Below are 11,672 nucleotides of genomic sequence, written 5' to 3'. Positions count from 1 at the left end.
TAGAAACAGCCATTACAAATCAACAAATTACTTTTATTTCCTATAATAAACCCCTTCAGTACATTATATGTGCCACCAGCTTTACACCCACTGGACTTTTTTAGCAAGAGGGACCTTTGTTTTGGGTACATTTGCCTGCCTCTCCTCCTAAGGTCCTTACACCATACACCTTCTGGGTAACAGAATTAATCAAAATGGGAAGAGAACATAGTAAAAAAAAAATGTTTGGCAAAGATCCTGATAAAATAATACTGCCTTATTCTCCCACTCAAATTCAGTGGTTGATACAAAATGATGATGATTGGGCTGTCTTCCATTTCCCTTCAAGGAACCCTTGATAATCATTACCCTGCTAACAAACTTCTCCAGTTTTTAAGATATCAGTCCTTTGTTTTCCCCACACAAACTTCCCCTCAACCCTTATCTCATGCTTTCCTGGCTTTTACTGATGGTTCCTCCAATGGTATAGCAGCTTTTACCATTGATTCTCAGACTGTTTCCCTTCAGTCCCCTTACCGTTTGGCACAATCGGTTGAGCTTTTTGCAGTTTTACAAGTGTTTATTCAACTATCTACTGTTCCTTTTAACCTGTATACTGATAGTTACTATATTACTCATTCCATCCCCTTACTAGAAACAGTTCCTTATATTAAACCAACCACTAATGCCACCCCACTGTTTTCTTTGATTCAACAGTATATTTTAGCCAGACTTTGCCCCTTTTTTATTGGACACATTTGTGCTCATTCAGGCCTCCCTGGACTTTTAACAAAAGGCAATAATGTAATGGATCAAGCAACTCAGCTTGTTTTTCTGGTGGAACATGATCCTGTATCTCATGCAAAAGAGGCTCACTCTTTACAGCACCTTAATGCTCAAACACTGCGCCTTCTTTATAATATTTCCAGAGAACAGGCGAGGCAAATTGTAAAACAATATCATAATTGTGTCACCTTTTTGCATATTCCCCATTTAGGTGTTAACCCTAGGGGTTTGGTGCCCAATGAAATTTGGCAAATGGATGTTACACATATTCCACCTTTTGGCAGTCTTAAATATCTTCATGTTACCATTGATACATCTAGTGGCTTTATTTTTGCCAGCCTTCACACCGGGGAAGCCCTTAAAAATGTTATTGCCCACGTACTTGCCTGCTTAACTGTTATGGTAAAACCCAACGTTATTAAGACCAATAATGGCCCTGGATATACTGGAAATAACTTTCAACAATTTTGCCACCAGTTACAAATTAAACATATTACTGGGATCCCTTATAACCCTCAAGGTCAGGACATTGTTGAACCGGCTCACCAAACTTTAAAAAATACACTTCAAAAATTAAAAACGGGGAACCTTTACCCTATAAAAAGAGCTCCAGAAAACATCCTTCATCATGCCTTGTTTGTTATTAATTTCCTAAGCTTGGACATTAACAGAAAATCTGCAGCTGATCGGCTCTGGCATCCACAAACAAGTCAAAATTATGCTACTGTTTGTTTTTTGGAAAGATTCCCTAACCCATCAATGGAAAGGTCCTGACCCCGTACTAATTTGGGGCCGCGGGTCTGCCTATATATTTGACAATAAAGAGGGCGCAGCTAGATGGCTTCCAGAAAACCTTGTTAAACCAGTTGATAACAAGACTAACTAACCCTCCATCTTCCAGGGGAAAAGAGAACCCTGAGAATCCACCCTTGGTTGTTTCACATGCTGTTGCCACTGAAAAATTTGATGATCCTCCACCTGCTGATGCTGGTTCCAGATGCAATTATTGAAGCTGACTCTGGTCATTGGGAATTTCAAGTTTTTGCAATAGAGTTTGACCTCCCACAACTGTTGAATAAGACCTGCTTTAAAAATAGCCAAGTAGAATTATACTTGGATGCCTGAAAACCCACTGTTCAATATATTTGGGGAACTTGTGGCAGCTGGGAACAGAGTTACGTCACAAATCATAAATATATTTGCTGGAAGCATCTGGCCAGTCAAGCAGGCAATTGTATTGCCCTTATTGGTCCTTCCCACATGAACATTCCGGGTCCCTCAGCTCTAATTTGGAGTTGTTGCATCCTACGGGCAAAAAATGTTTTACAGGTGGCTGTAACCCGGTCAAGTATACAATTACTGACCCATTGAATCCCAAGTGGATATCAGGATTAACAGCAGGAATATGGGTGGATGGCCGAGGGCGAGACCCTTATGGGTTCGTACAAATTAAAAGGTTTGGATACCCAAACCTACTGCCTCCCCCGCTGAAGTTCTTATTCAACAGGTTGTTAATTCCTCCCAAGTTTTTTCCTCTATTGTTGCCCGATTGGATCCGGTGCATTCTTGGACCTTCTCCTTAATACTAGACATCCTTAAGAGGTCCTTTTTGCTGCTAAATACCACACGCCCGGAATTTTCACAAGGCTCCTGGCTGTGTATGGGTCCCACCCATGAGATACCTTTAGATGTGGCTGAGTATTTGGCCCCCCAATGCTAAATTGTTAGAAGTTATCACCTCTTGCCATGCCTCCCCATATATGTATTCTCCCCAGGTTCTGCTGGAGGTTCTACCAGAAAATTCCACATGCATTAACTATATTACCTTTAATCAAACCAAATATTTTTTAGATTGCTGAAGATTTTTTAACACTTCTGGCCTACAGAAGGAAAAGACATATTGTCCCCCCCCAAAAAACCTCCTTTTTATGCCACGATGGCTTATATCTCTTTTTTAGAGGAAATTGGACTAAAGCCTGTATAATTGTTTTTTTGTTCCCCCCATATTGATATTCTTCCCAGGTCAGAACCCATTCCCATTTATTTGACTGAGTTTGCACGCAGGAAAATAATGCCCTCATTTATTCCCTTTATCAAAGGCTTGGGAGTCACCGCTGGCATGGCTGCAGGTGCTGCTGGCATTGCCACTTCCATTTCACTTCATAACTCCTTACAAAACCAATTGGTTAATGACATTCAAGCAGTAACTCGAATTATCTTGACCATTCAAGAACAGCTAAACTCCTTGCACAAGTGGTGCTTCAAAATAGGCAAGGCCTCGACCTTCTTACTGCCAGGCAGGATGGTCTCTGTGTTTTCTTACAAGAGGAATGTTGCTTTTATGTTATCTAGAGTGGCATGGTTCGCGATCAAGTTAGACGACTTCAAGAAAACTTAGAAAAAAGAAGATGGCAAGGTGACTCATCCACCCGATGGTGTGGGACTGACAGCATACTCCCCTATGTTCTTCCTCTGCTTGGACCCCTTAGTGCAATCCTGCTAATTGTTATTGTGGGATCATGTATTTTTTACAGGATACTTCATTTCGTAAGACAGTAAATTGACTCCCTGACATCCAAACCCCTGCAAATTCATTACCACAGGCTAGATTTGGCCGATCAGGAAAGGGGTGACTGACTTTTGTGGAGCCACTGCCTCTTGCTATACAGGCAAGTCAAACGGCAGAGCTTAGGCCTCTTGGCAGCCAAAACCCGAATCGGCTAGACACACATGCCATGGGCACCTATGGAAGGGTGGAACCTAGTGGTATCCGCCGACGAGGGTGACCAAAAACTCGCCATTCGGGCTCATAGAAGCAAACACATCTTCATAGAGCTTGGATCCATCTGTAATCCTCTCCCCTTAAAAAGGATCGTTAAAACGTTCTAGGGGGATGGGTCTCTACTTCCTTCCACTGGTAAAGGCCCTTATACTACCAGACCTCTGCAAGACTCGGTTCAAGACCTTGTCACCCATTCCCTGTAAATAATTGGCCCATTTAATTAAATAAAAAGGGAGGAGATGCCTGGAACCAAGTGCTGTTTGCTAGAAAATACAGCTACTACCTTCGATAAGAGCTGTTAAGCCTTGGAGCCTATTGATACCCTGTTTGACAACATTGCTTGGAGCCACCACTTTGCATAAGAACTGCCACCACTTTGCATAAGAGTCATTAAGACTTACAACTTTGATAACATTGCTTGGCGCCTTCTGAAGATTCCCCACCTATGACCTTTTGCAAGATATACTTTGCAGTTTTGGTACCTACCAACCCTATTGACCTGCTGATCCTAATTACCCTGTTCAGCGTGCTATATATATACTGCTGTGTATAAAAAATAAAGTTTGAGACCTTGATCAGAACCCTGTCTTGGTCTCCTTCTTTGTGTCTGGTTTGTCTCTCATTCAGGTCAGTTCCTCTTCCTGCCCTTGTTGACCGACCCCGCGGGCTGAGGCAGTAATTTACACATCAGCCTTCATAAAAACACCAACTCTCCTCGTGCCTCCATTTCTGCATTTTTAAAATGAAGATAACATTCTTCCAACCCTAGATGATGAGATAGGTAACACCATCAGATGACACAGCACACATATTTGATTTATTGTGATTTATCCAACAATTGTTGAATAGCTTGTATAAAAATCTATGAAAAAATTATCTTACAGCTTTTATAAAAATCTCAACCACTAACAATAAAAATATTTTAAAAATCTCAACCATAATTTTATTGGCTTAACACCTTGCTTGAAAGTGTATCCCAAATACCAACAGAATTTACCGTAATTTTTCAAGTTGATAAATCAACTCAATACTCCTTTTCTCTTAAGAAATAAATCCTCTTTATGAGCTCCTCACATTCTGACACATAGCTATGAAGTGCAATTTCATGAGCCCATTATCTCTCATTTTCTGCTCATTGAAATCTGCTTGACAAAATTGTTCTGTTACAAAGCTGGTTGCAAAGAATTTTCTGTGATTTCCCCAAATGATGGTAGTCGTTTGTGTAAGTGACTTCGTAAACATTTTAAGGTAATCGAAGAAGGAAATTGTTGCAGAAAGTTGCACAGGAAATATTTTGAAAATTGTATTATAATCTTTCTTCCTTTTTATTGTCTCTTTTTCTCAGGAGAAGGGATTGAACTCAGGGCCTCAAACTTGCTGGATAATTGCTCTTGATCCATACACCTAGCACTTTGTTTAGCTTTAGATTGATTTTCAGATAGTTTCTTATTAACTGCCTAGTCTGGTCTCAAACCATGACCCTCCTACTTCTGCCTCTCTTATCACCATGTGGCACCAGTGTATTTTAAATATTGAAGTCGCAGTATTATACTTTTACCATACCAACTGCAAACCTCCTATACCTTCCAGAGTCTAGCTCATAAGTAGTTAGAATTATTGACATGTACCACTATATCAAGCTGAATTTTCTTAAAAAGTAATCTTCAGTAGCTCTGCTAACAAAGAACTATTCACTCACTTCTCTTTAGTCTCCAATTATCTACCTCTGTAACTTCTTTCTCATTTTTCTCCTCACTGAAGCAGGCAAGTTTGTGATAACTTCAGATTTGTTAATGTTTTCAAAATATTCCTTGTTAATCTAAATTATTCATTCCTCATGTTCTATATCATAGTGATTTTTCTATACCAAAAATATTCGTCTCAGCTAGGAGAGGTGACTGATCCCTGGAATCCTAGGTACTCTGGAGGCTGAGATGTAAAGATTTTGGTTGGAAGCCAGATAAATATTTTCTATCTAAAAGGAAACTGGGTGCCTCCTAGAAACATAAAAAAATCATTTCATATTTGTTATAATAACAGCTTACAAATTTAAAGTTATTCACTTGATAAGCTTAATAGAAACAAGGAATCAAACATGAATTTCTCTCAGGAAATACAAGTCATTCATTACAACCCTTACTTGATTTGTGAAAGAGATGAAATCTCATTCAGAAAACATAACTAGGCTCCATTGTTACATTCTCATTTCTGTCTTTATCAAAGATGATTCAGAGGAAACAGACCTAAACAGATATGAGTCCAGCATTTAATGATCACTCCATGGTTAGAAAGACAATCTTCACAAATTTTCACGCACCTGAACAACTCATACTGTTGATTCGTTCTGAGCCTGGATGAGTTTTCCCATTTGTCCTTCTGTGGCACTGCTTCTGTGTCAAGTGTGTGTCTTTCATTTTATTCGGCCGAAATGGACTCTTATTTCTGACTGCAAACATTCTGAGAAGCTTTTGCCAGGCCACAAGAAGTACAGATAAAATTTTCATCCCATATTCTCCTCTCACAGTTCTCCTGTCCTGAAAAGCTTTTTACTGAACAAAATGGAGCAATGATTGCACAGTGATATAAACCTGAGCAAGCATTATCACACTTGTCATAACACCAGAAAGGAACAAGTAGAGGAATCATTATCTGAGTGTCACCAGTATCAAATGACCTATTGCTCCACATGTTTAATTGGGACAACTAATAGATTTTTTGTTAGCTGCCAGTGGCTCACACCAGCAATCCTAGATACTCCGGAGACTGAGGTCTGAAGATTGTGGTTTATAATGAGCCCAAGATAGAAAATCCATGAGATTCTTACCTCCAATTATCTAACATAAAGCTGGAAGTGGTACTGTGGCTCAAGTGGTAGAGTGCTAACCTTTAGCAAAGCAGCTCAGGGACAGCACTCAGGCCCCAAAACCAGCACACGCACAAAGATAGATGCTTCTAGTTCCTAGCCATGTTCTTTTTTATAATGCTTCTTTTGGTGAAGATTTTGTAAGTCAAATAATCTTGATGCAAAGTAATAGCTATGCTGTCTTGGGCTTCATCTTCCTTGCCAGTACAATGAAGAAATTTCTTTGCCAAACTGGTGCAGTGGGAGAATCCCGTCATAATATTCAATGTACATGTGTGAAAATGTGACCACGTAAATGGAGGGGAGGAGTTGGGTGAGATAGAGAAGAATGATCAAATTGATGACATCGATCAAGATGTATTCACAAACCGACATATTAAATTAAAACTTCTTTGTACACTACTTATGTATCATTTTGTACGTAGAAAAAAATGAAACCAGTTCTTCAGTGCAATCCACACATCTTAGGTATAGATTTCTCAAAGCTGTTTCTTTTAAAGAATACAGGACAGAGAAGAGTGGAAGAAATCATTTCCAGAATAAAACTGATCAACTCTACCCCAACATTAACATCAATAGTGATGTTGACCACACACCCTTGATTTCATGCACTGAGAACACATTTCCTCCCATCCCCCAATCCTGGGTTTAAATTCAGGGTCAAGATTCTGTCCCCTCCACCCACTCATAGCTAATGCTCTAGCATTTGAGACACAGATCCAATTCTGGCTCTTTTTGTTTAATTGGAGATGAGTCCAATGGATTTTCCTGCCCAGACTGACTTTAAATCATAATCCTCAGATCTCAGGCTTGGAATATACGTGTCACCCATCAGTACCCAGCTTGAGAACTCACTTTTCCACTGTCATTCTCCTTCCCGAAACTACAATCTTGGGAGAAAAGATTCAGAGAGCCCCCAATTGAAGAACATTCTATAGAATGCCCTGTCCCATACTCCTAAAAAGGGAGAAATGCTATCTCTCTCCCTTTGATGAAACAATAGATGTTAGATTATTATATGATAATAATAGTAGATATTATTATAATGCTCTCAATATCTATTCCCATCCCCATTGATACCAGGCTTGGTTGTAGAACTTACTTGACAAATGACATGTGAGAAGTGATGGCATGTGTCTTTTCTAAGCTTTAGCACTGTGGTTTTCACTCTTTGCATCCCCTGGGAACCTCCAGCAGTCAGTCTGGATCCCAGAATGGACACCATGCTGAGTGGAAGTTGATCTGGAATAGGCTTTGTAGCATGAGAGAGAGTAATCAAAATTGTAAGGTATTGCATCCTTGGGGTTGGTTTCCCACAGTAAAATTAAGCTCACATTCAGGTCCCAGCTCTAGGTAGTCTAGGTCTCGTTCTCCCTATTTCCTCCCATTTCCTTCTCATTCTTCCTGAATATTTCCTCTTTCTCCTCAGGAGACACCAATTCTTGAGTCTCCTTATCCTAGAAACTGGTTTCAGGGTTAAACATTGTGGCTTTCTGTTTTACATTTTCTCTTAAGTATTTCTTCACTTTTGTCTTTCTGAAGTTTTCAGCCAGAAGCTCCCAAGTGTGATGGATCTTCAGATAAAAACCCTCTGCCAGGGCTGAGAAGGTGGCACAGTGGTAGAGTGCTTGCTTTGCAAGCATGAGGCTCTAGGTTCGATTCCTCAGCCCCACATAAGCAGTAAAAGTTGGAAGTGACACTGTGGCTCAAGTGGGATAGTGCTAGCCTTGAACTGAAGAGTTGAGGGACAGTGCCCATGCCCAGATTTCAAGCCCCAAAACCGACCAAAGTAAGCCAGGCCCAAAGAAGCACAGGTCCCATGGTTTCTCTTATTTTCAATAATTAGTACATGTCTGAGAAACTGTCAGACAAGTTGATGTTAGGCGAAATGAACCCCAAGATAAGAATTCAATATTTTTTTCTTTCTTGTGATTGTTTCTATCATATTTATAAGATGATTTCTTTGTTGCTTTGTATGTCCCTCCCCCACGGCATGCCCCATGTTTTCACTGCACTTGATGTTGGCATACTTTGTGCAGGGGAAGTGAAAAAAACAAATTATTTAAATTGGGATACAGGTGGATCCAGTGCAACAATGAGATGTGCAAGGCGTTATGTTGAAAAACAAACTTTACAACTTTGGTGGGAGGGGGGTCTGAGGAGGGACCAAGGGGTGGGGGCCGGGAGTTGGGAAAGGATGGGAAGGGGAATCAAAGGAGGCAGCCACAATGCTTGATAAGATATGTACTCTTTTTACCTTGCCCATGTAATTGTAACCCCTCTGTATGGTATTTACACAATTAAAAAAAATAAATTCCTCTGCCACATCTGCCTTGTTTGCTTTCACTCCCCTCATGTTGGCATACTAGGAGGCAAGAATAACATGAAGCTCCAGAAACATTTTGCATAGAAAAAGAAACCACCGCATGGGAAGTGAGGGGTGTATTACAAGAGATTGGGAGCTGAACACAGTTAGAAGGGATCACAGCTTCAGCCTCAGCTGTCTTCTGAATCATTGTCCTGTTTCCAGCTGTAAGCCTTTGCTCCAAAATCTATGTGGCGAATTCTGCAATTCTTACTGAATCATCCACACACACAGACTTAGGTAGGCATCCAGTATGACATAAAATATACATTTCTTAAATCAGAGAAATCTGTACCGGAGAAAATGTGCAGAAAGGACTTCATTTAATCAGGTTCACTTCATTTTTACATGCTTATAATTTGACTTAGAGAACAATATCAAATTCTCTTAGCCTTCACAAGATCAAAATATCCAAGCAATACACCACTGTAATGAAAAAAATCTTTTTACTAAAGTGAGTATTTGGAATGGGAAAAATCAAATATTATAAAACTTAAAAATTGATCAAATACCAAAAGAAAAAGAAAGACATTGATCAATAATGAAATACCAACGTGTTTAGTAAATAAATGAAGTGTTTGAGATTCTTATCCACATAGGATATACATAGGAAAATAAATAGTAAAGTCACTGAGATCCCATCTTACACACCAGAATAGCTATCACCACGCAAATAAACTCCTGGAGAGGTTGAAATAAATCAGGAATTGTGTTTGGTGGTGTGGCATTGTAAACTAGTGCAACCCATATGGAGATCATGATGGAAGATTACACGATACAAAAAAGACACATATCTTGAAGATCATTATTGCAAATTGGATCCATACTGAAAGAATATAAATCAAGGGCTGGGAAGGTGGCTCAGTGGTAGAGCGCTTGCCTTGCATGCATGAGGCCCTGGGTTCGATTCCTCAGCACCACATAAGCAAAAAGAAAAAAGCCGGAAGTGGCACTGTGGCTCAAGCGGTAGAATGCTAGCCTTGAGCAGAAGAACTGAGGGACAGCGCCCAGGCCCAGAGTTCAGGCCCCACGACCGGACCCCCCCCCCCCAAAAAAAAAGAATGTAAATCAATATGAACATACATGTTCATGGCAGCAATGTTCATAGCAACCAAGCTGTGTAATCAACCTGGATGTTCCAAAGCTATAAACATGTTTTGGTATATAAGAGAAGTGGACGTTTCTACTATGTCATTACTAAATATTTTTGGATAGATACCTAATCCTAATTTCACTGGGTTTTGTGGTATAATGTTTTTTCTTTAATGAAGGACTTCCATATTGATTTCAGAGCAGTTACAATAGGATGAAAATATCATATAAAATGTGCATATTAGATAAAATTTAAATATATCAATGAATACATACAGATCATCATATAGAGTTTATAATTTGAGGCAATTTTAAGAAGATAACAGTAGGGGGAAAACACAATGTTAGAAGATTAATAACAAATATACAGATATGGAAAAATAGAAAAAAAAGTGCAACTAATTAGTGCTAACAGTAACAAAACATTTTCCTCAAGTTTTAAATATGAAACTATTAAAATAATACTTAATAACATAAAATAAATATGGCATGGAAGAAAATATAGCATAGACATATTTTCCCCAAAATTTGTTTTATTTTATAACAAATGGATTAAAACAAAATGTAACTACATGTCTGAAGATGATAACATTTTCAAGTGTCATTGATTGAATCCAGTAAAGGAAAGTAACCGACAAGTACAGGGTAAGAACAACCTGGGTTATGGAAGAAGATACTTAGTAGAAATTTGTGAGGAAAGAATGTTCTCCTTTTTCCTCATCAAAATAGGACAGCTACCTTTTGAGAGAACACTTGTAATGTAGTCAGAGCAGTGGAGTTACTAATTTAGGTAGTAACTTATTACTTTTATTCCCTAATCTTGTGATGTGATTCCCAAATGATGTGAGTGATCCTAGATTTTCTGAGCCCTTTTTTCACCGAGAGTTTCTAATTTCTCCACATGCCAATGATTCTTCTGCTACTCTCATTTCTTCTTGTTTCTCAACTCAACTCCTGTGACCTTTAGTTTCATGAGAAAGAGCTGAAGAAATATGAGGATGGCTTGGTGTCTGAGGTAACATCCACTCCTGTTTGGAGGATCTGGGGAAGGACCACCACGTGGGCCTCATATTCAGATATTAATTAACCTCTTTAGAAATGGAGAAACTCACTCCCTCAGGCAGAATCTGTCATTCCTTGACTTTCTTTGAAGAGATTTGGTAATAGGGAACAATTCAGAGAATGAGCTTTCCCACCACCCACCACAGCCTTGTCAGAATGAACAGGATCAAAATTAAAAGTGGCCTCAGTTCCCATAGGGCTAATCAAAAGCCAAGAGATCATACATTCCTCCTCATCAGGGACCTTCTGGTAGGAATAGAGTCTGGGCAAATCTAAGATGAAGATAAAATGAGACTGGGCCTAAGGAGGACACAAAAGTATGACCCTCTCTTTGACTCCAAGTGAGTTGTGTAGTGAGACATGACAACTTCCTTCATATATGAAAATTCATTAGGTGAGTTATCTCACTGCCACTTTGCAGGAGATCAGTTTCCCCAAAGGAGAAGTTGTTAAATGTTGTGATTGCCAGGTTGCTTTCTAGGCTGTTGCCTCTCCCACCCCTTCCCATGCCAGAAATGCATTTCTTCTTTTAGGCACTCAACTACTTGTCCTGACTCTTAGGCAGTAATACTGTAGGCTATTCTTTTGCCAACCTCTTGCATTTGAGGTAGAATAGGCCCAGGCACTGCTCATGCCAAGGGGTAAATTCAAGAAGGTGAGTATAAGCTCATATTTGTATTGAAAAATAATCATACTGAAAGAATTAAGTGAAATTAATAATTGAGAGATTTAGGATTCATAGC

The sequence above is a fragment of the Dipodomys spectabilis genome, unplaced genomic scaffold, assembly GCF_019054845.1.
Source record: "Dipodomys spectabilis isolate Male_0828 unplaced genomic scaffold, ASM1905484v1 ptg000012l, whole genome shotgun sequence".
Taxonomy (NCBI): Eukaryota; Metazoa; Chordata; class Mammalia; order Rodentia; family Heteromyidae; genus Dipodomys; species Dipodomys spectabilis.
This window is presented reverse-complemented; position numbering follows the sequence as displayed.